A 6192-nucleotide genomic window follows, 5' to 3' on the forward strand; every position below is an offset into this window, starting at 1 on the left:
AATGACGATGGATCACTCAAATTGCGTCCCGATTCAATACATCGTCCTCCAGCAGGCTTGTCTCCATGGGTCTATTGCTGCCTCGGGCACCTTATGGCCGTTCTGCTATGAGTCAAAGATTTTCGAATCGGACGAAAAACTGATAGTGAGTTGTAACATTCAGGGCCACCTAATGACGATGGATCACTCAAATTGCGTCCCGATTCAATACATCGTCCTCCAGCCGACTTGTCTCCATGGGTCTATTGCTGCCTCGGGCACCTTATGGCCGTTCTGCTGTGAGTCAAAGATTTTCGAATCGGACGAAAAACTGATAGTGAATTGTAACGTTCAGGGCCACCTAATGACGATGGATCACTCAAATTGCGTCCCGATTCAATACATCGTCCTCCAGCAGGCTTGTCTCCATGGGTCTATTGCTGCCTCGGGCACCTTATGGCCGTTCTGCTATGAGTCAAAGATTTTCGAATCGGACGAAAAACTGATAGTGAATTGTAACATTCAGGGCCACCTAATGACGATGGATCACTCAAATTGCGTCCCGATTCATTACATCGCCTTCCAGCCGACTTGACTCCATGGGTCTATTGCTGCCTCGGGCACCTTATGGCCGTTCTCCTGTGAATCTAGATTATCGAATGCGACGAAAAACTGATAGTGAATTGTAACGTTCAGGGCCACCTAATGACGATGGATCACTCAAATTGCGTCCCGATTCAATACATCGTCCTCCAGCAGACTTGTCTCCATGGGTCTATTGCTGCCTCGGGCACATTATGGCCGTTCTGCTGTGAGTCAAAGATTTTCGAATCGGACGAAAAACTGATAGTGAATTGTAATGTTCAGGGCCACCTAATGACGATGGATCACTCAAATTGCATCCCGATTCAATCCATCGTCCTCCAGCAGACTTGTCTCCATGGGCCTATTGCTGCCTCGGGCACCTTATGGCCGTTCTGCTGTGAGTCAAAGATTTTCGAATCGGACGAAAAACAGATAGTGAATTGTAACATTCATGGCCACCTAATGACGACGGATCACTCAAATTGCGTCCCGATTCAATACATCGTCCTCCAGCCGACTTGTCTCCATGGGTCTATTGCTGCACCGGGCACCTTATGGCCGTTCTCCTGTGAGTCAAAGATTTTCGAATCGGACGAAAAACTGATAGTGAATTGTAACATTCAGGGCCACCTAATGACGATGGATCAAACAAATTGCGTCCCGATTCAATACATCGTCCTCCAGCCGACTTGTCTCCATGGGTCTATTGCTGCCTCGGGCACCTTATGGCCGTTCTGCTGTGGGTCAAAGATTTTCGCATCGGACGAAGAACTGATAGTGAATTGTAACGTTCAGGGCCACCTAATGAAATGGATCACTCAAATTGCGTCCCGATTCAATACATCGTCCTCCAGCAGACTTGTCTCCATGGGTCTAATGCTGCCTCGGGCACCTTATGGCCGTTCTGCTGTGACTCAAAGATTTTCAAATCTGACGAAAAACTGATAGTGAATAGTAACATTCATGGCCACCTAATGACGATGGATCACTCAAATTGCGTCCCGATTCAATACATCGTCCTCCCGCCGACTTGTCTCCATGGGTCTAATGCTGCCTCGGGCACCTTATGGCCGTTCTGCTGTGGGTCAAAGGTTTTCGAATCGGACGAAGAACTGATAGTGAATTAATTGTAACTTTCAGGGCCACCTAATGACGATGGATAACTCAAATTGCGTCCCGATTCAATACATCGTCCTCCAGCAGACTTGTCTCCATGGGTCTATTGCTGCCTCGGGCAGCTTATGGCCGTTCTGCTGTGAGTCAAAGATTTTCGAATCGGACGAAAAACAGATAGTGAATTGTAACATTCAGGGCCACCTAATGACGATGGATCACTCAAATTACGTCCCGATTCAATACATCGTCCTCCAGCCGACTTGTCTCCATGGGTCTATTGCTGCATCGGGCACCTTATGGCCGTTCTGCTGTGAGTCAAAGATTTTCGAATCGGACGAAAAACTGATAGTGAATTAATTGTAACTTTCAGGGCCACCTAATGACGATGGATAACTCAAATTGCGTCCCGTTTCAATACATCGTCCTCCAGCTGACTTGTCTCCATGGGTCTATTGCTGCCTCGGGCACCTTACGGCCGTTCTGCTGTGGGTCAAAGATTTTCGAATCGGACGAAGAACTGATAGTGAATTGTAACGTTCAGGGAACCTAATGACGATGGATAACTCAAATTGCGTCCCGATTCAATACATCGACCTCCAGCAGACTTGTCTCCATGGGTCTATTGCTGTCTCGGGCACCTTATGGCCGTTCTGCTGTGACTAAAAGATTTTCAAATCTGACTAAAAACTGATAGTGAATTGTAACATTCAGGACCACCTAATGACGATGGATCACTCAAATTGCGTCCCGATTCAATACATCGTCCTCCAGCCGACTTGTCTCCATGGGTCTATTGCTGCCTCGGGCACCTTATGGCCGTTCTGCTGTGAGTCAAAGATTTTCGAATCGGACGAAAAACTGATAGTGAATTGTAACGTTCAGGGCCACCTAATGACGATGGATCACTCAAATTGCGTCCCGATTCAATACATCGTCCTCCAGCAGGCTTGTCTCCATGGGTCTATTGCTGCCTCGGGCACCTTATGGCCGTTCTGCTGTGAGTCAAAGATTTTCGAATCGGACGAAAAACTGATAGTGAGTTGTTACATTCAGGGCCACCTAATGAGGATGGACAACACAAATTGCGTCCCGATTCAATACATCGTCATCCAGCAGACTTGTCTCCATGGGTCTATTGCTGCCTCGGGCACCTTATGGTCGTTCTCCCGTGAGTCTAGATTATCGAATGGGACGAAAAACTGATAGTTAATTCTAACATTCAGGGCCTCCTAATGACGATGGAACACTCAAATTGCGTCGCGATTCAATACATCGTCATCCTGCAGACTTGTCTCCATGGGTCTATTGCTGCCTCGGGCACCTTATGGCCGTTCTGCTGTGAATCTAGATTATCGAATGCGACGAAAAACTGATAGTGAATTGTAACATTCAGGGCCACCTAATAACGATGGATCACTCAAATTGCGTCCCGATTCAATACATCGTCCTCCAGCCGACTTGACTCCATGGGTCTATTGCTGCCTGGGGCACCTTATGGCCGTTCTCCTGTGAATCTAGATTATCGAATGCGACGAAAAACTGATAGTGAATTGTAACGTTCAGGGCCACCTAATGATGACGGATCACTCAAATTGCGTCCCGATTCAATACATCGTCCTCCAGCCGACTTGTCTCCATGGATCTATTGCTGCCTCGGGCACCTTATGGCCATTCTGCTGTGGGTCAAAGATTTTCGAATCGGACGAAGAACTGATAGTGAATTGTAACGTTCAGGGCCACCTAATGACGATGGATAACTCAAATTGCGTCCCGATTCAATACATCGTCCTCCAGCAGACTTGTCTCCATGGGTCTATTGCTGCCTCGGGCACCTTATGGCCGTTCGGCTGTGACTCAAAGATTTTCAAATCTGACGAAAAACTGATAGTGAATTGTAACATTCAGGGCCACCTAATGACGATGGATCACTCAAATTGCGTCCCGATTCAATACATCGTCCTCCAGCCGACTTGTCTCCATGGGTCTATTGCTGCCTCGGGCACCTTATGGCCGTTCTGCTGTGAGTCAAAGATTTTCGAATCGGACGAAAAACTGATAGTGAATTGTAACGTTCAGGGCCACCTAATGACGATGGATCACTCAAATTACGTCCCGATTCAATACATCGTCCTCCAGCCGACTTGTCTCCATGGGTCTATTGCTGCCTCGGGCACCTTATGGCCGTTCTGCTGTGAGTCAAAGATTTTCGAATCGGACGAAAAACTGATAGTGAATTAATTGTAACTTTCAGGGCCACCTAATGACGATGGATCACTCAAATTGCATCCCGATTCAATCCAGCGTCCTCCCGCAGACTTGTCTCCATGGGCCTATTGCTGCCTCGGGCACCTTATGGCCGTTCTGCTGTGAGTCAAAGATTTTCGAATCGGACGAATAACTGATAGCCACCTAATGACGATGGATCACTCAAATATCATCCCGATTCAATACATCGCCCTCCAGCCGACTTGTCTCCATGGGTCTAATGCTGCCTCGGGCACCTTATGGCCGTTCTGCTGTGGGTCAAAGGTTTTCGAATCGGACGAAGAACTGATAGTGAATTGTAACATTCAGGGCCACCTAATGACGATGGATCACTCAAATTACGTCCCGATTCAATACATCGTCCTCCAGCCGACTTGACTCCATGGGTCTATTGCTGCCTCGGGCACCTTATGGCCGTTCTGCTGTGAGTCAAAGATTTTCGAATCGGACGAAAAACTGATAGTGAATTAATTGTAACTTTCAGGGCCACCTAATGACGATGGATAACTCAAATTGCGTCCCGATTCAATACATCGTCCTCCAGCCGACTTGTCTCCATGGATCTATTGCTGCCTCGGGCACCTTATGGCCGTTCTGCTGTGGGTCAAAGATTTTCGAATCGGACGAAGAACTGATAGTGAATTGTAACGTTCAGGGCCACCTAATGACGATGGATAACTCAAATTGCGTCCCGATTCAATACATCGTCCTCCAGCAGACTTGCCTCCATGGGTCTATTGCTGCCTCGGGCACCTTATGGCCGTTCGGCTGTGACTCAAAGATTTTCAAATCTGACGAAAAACTGATAGTGAATTGTAACATTCAGGGCCACCTAATGACGATGGATCACTCAAATTGCGTCCCGATTCAATACATCGTCCTCCAGCCGACTTGTCTCCATGGGTCTATTGCTGCCTCGGGCACCTTATGGCCGTTCTGCTGTGAGTCAAAGATTTTCGAATCGGACGAAAAACTGATAGTGAATTGTAACGTTCAGCGCCACCTAATGACGATGGATCACTCAAATTGCGTCCCGATTCAATACATCGTCCTCCAGCAGGCTTGTCTCCATGGGTCTATTGCTGCCTCGGGCACCTTATGGCCGTTCTGCTGTGAGTCAAAGATTTTCGAATCGGACGAAAAACTGATAGTGAATTGTAACATTCAGGGCCACCTAATGACGATGGATCACTCAAATTGCGTCCCGATTCAATACATCGTATTCCAGCCGACTTGACTCCATGGGTCTATTGCTGCCTCGGGCACCTTATGGCCGTTCTCCTGTGAATCTAGATTATCGAATGCGACGAAAAACTGATAGTGAATTGTAACGTTCAGGGCCACCTAATGACGATGGATCACTCAAATTGCGTCCCGATTCAATACATCGTCCTCCAGCAGACTTGTCTCCATGGGTCTATTGCTGCCTCGGGCACCTTATGGCCGTTCTGCTGTGAGTCAAAGATTTTCGAATCGGACGAAAAACTGATAGTGAATTGTAATGTTCAGGGCCACCTAATGACGATGGATCACTCAAATTGCATCCCGATTCAATCCATCGTCCTCCAGCAGACTTGTCTCCATGGGCCTATTGCTGCCTCGGGCACCTTTTGGCCGTTCTGCTCTGAGTCAAAGATTTTGGAATCGGACGAAAGACAGATAGTGAATTGTAACATTCATGGCCACCTAATGATGACGGATCACTCAAATTGCGTCCCGATTCAATACATCGTCCTCCAGCCGACTTGTCTCCATGGCTCTATTGCTGCACAGGGCACCTTATGGCCGTTCTCCTGTGAGTCAAAGATTTTCGAATCGGACGAAAAACTGATAGTGAATTGTAACATTCAGGGCCACCTAATGACGATGGATCACTCAAATTGCGTCCCGATTCAATGCATCGTCCTCCAGCCGACTTGTCTCCATGGGTCTATTGCTGCCTCGGGCACCTTATGGCCGTTCTGCTGGGGGTCAAAGATTTTCGAATCGGACGAAGAACTGATAGTGAATTGTAACGTTCAGGGCCATCTAATGACGATGGATCACTCAAATTGCGTCCCGATTCAATACATCGTCCTCCAGCAGACTTGTCTCCATGGGTCTATTGCTGCCTCGGGCACCTTATGGCCGTTCTGCTGTGAGTCAAAGATTTTCGAATCGGACGAAAAACTGATAGTTAATTGTAATGTTCAGGGCCACCTAATGACGATGGATCACTCAAATTGCATCCCGATTCAATCCATCGTC

This window comes from Schistocerca cancellata, chromosome 4 (genome assembly GCF_023864275.1).
Source record: "Schistocerca cancellata isolate TAMUIC-IGC-003103 chromosome 4, iqSchCanc2.1, whole genome shotgun sequence".
Classification (NCBI taxonomy): Eukaryota; Metazoa; Arthropoda; class Insecta; order Orthoptera; family Acrididae; genus Schistocerca; species Schistocerca cancellata.